The following is a 1,651-nucleotide window of genomic DNA, read 5'->3' on the forward strand; positions in this document are numbered from 1 at the left end:
TAGCATTCGGCCAACCAAAGCTTTTGAGTTGATTGATAAATATATATAAGAAGGTGTGTGCCTATGTGTGTGTATATTAGTTTACAGCTTATCTTTTAGAAATGTATTATAGGAATCAAAACTGTTATCTTTCTTTATCAGTTTTGGTGTTTTCTTAATCATTTTTCATATTTTATTTGTCATAATCCCATCCGACGTTTCTCCAACTTTCCCGTTAAAGTGGAGCTAATGATAGATTGGTAGCGTCCTTCATGTATAACAGGATACTAGCATATCCATACACAACTGAAATCTGAAAGCTGCAAGCTCTGGATATACACATACTATGCTCTATCCGATTGACGAAACATGCACAAAAATGTTTTATTGTAACACGCTGTATAAGACATTAACAAATTAAAATTAAATAGAAAGCAGTATTTGCTGGTAACATAATTGTATTACACTGAATATGAAAGTTGTGTGGCTGTGAAGTGTAGATTTCCATTTAATCCCGTCTGGTTGTAGACGACATTATTATTTAGACTCCCGTTGCATGGTCAGCTTGTTAGAACATACGACTCGTACTTTCAGTGTAACACTTAAAGTCTCATTTTTACAGCTTGCTCTTGCATCTTCACCCGAAGAGATCTTGGGTTATCATACAACATTAATAGCAACCACTGTTAAACGTTATTTCACCCAGAAAGTATTAGCGGCAAAGATGGCGTAACATCAGATGGGAATACGACAAAGAGAATTAGGAGATTAGTTATGAAAACTATATTCATAACAAAATACAAATGCAGTGCAAAGCCCATCATAGCAGGCCTTACAAGAAAACTGACACCAGACACCACTAAAAGTAAATTATTTCCTGATTGTTGAAAGAAACCTGACATCGAGAGTGAACAGAGTTTCAAGTCTTTTCTAAAAATAACGAACAAGCAGTAGACGCATCATTATCATATTGCTTGTTTACACTCATAAACGAACACACACGTCAACACATGAATGTATGTTTGTGTATATTGTGAGTGTATGTATGTATATCAACAAACAGGGTCGTATTTTTGTTCGGAAGCATTGAAAGCGCATTTAGCAAGCTCTCCTATGCGGTTGTGAGTAAATTTCTGCTCTATATTGGCTTCAGTTGTGATTTACGACTGCTTCCCAAAACAATATAATCTGCCAATGGACGAAGGGATTTTAATAATCTTTGACATGACGGTAGTATGAAACTGTAAGACATTGCCGCCATCTTATAAACGTGTGCGAGTATACGCGTGTTTACTTATAAACGAGTGCGCTTGCATAGTCAGGTGGGGAGGGAGTTCGTCAGGTTCAGTGAAACAGTGCTCCCCACCCCAACTCACCTCCTGCAGTTTCAGGTAATTGAAATTCTTATCTGACGTTCATTTTTAAAGTTGTAGGTTTCACGAGTGAGCTGGATTCCTTTAAATCAGCGACAAACAACCTCGTTTATCGAAATCCTGACTACGCCCCTAGATACGGGTGCGAGCGTACGTATACATGCCTATACGTGCACTAGCAGCCGTATCCAGACTCAGGCACACATACATACAGACAGAGACACACATGCATACACATACAAGTATAAACATACATATATATATATATATATATATATATATATATATATATATATATA

Source organism: Octopus bimaculoides, chromosome 12 (assembly GCF_001194135.2).
Source record: "Octopus bimaculoides isolate UCB-OBI-ISO-001 chromosome 12, ASM119413v2, whole genome shotgun sequence".
Classification (NCBI taxonomy): Eukaryota; Metazoa; Mollusca; class Cephalopoda; order Octopoda; family Octopodidae; genus Octopus; species Octopus bimaculoides.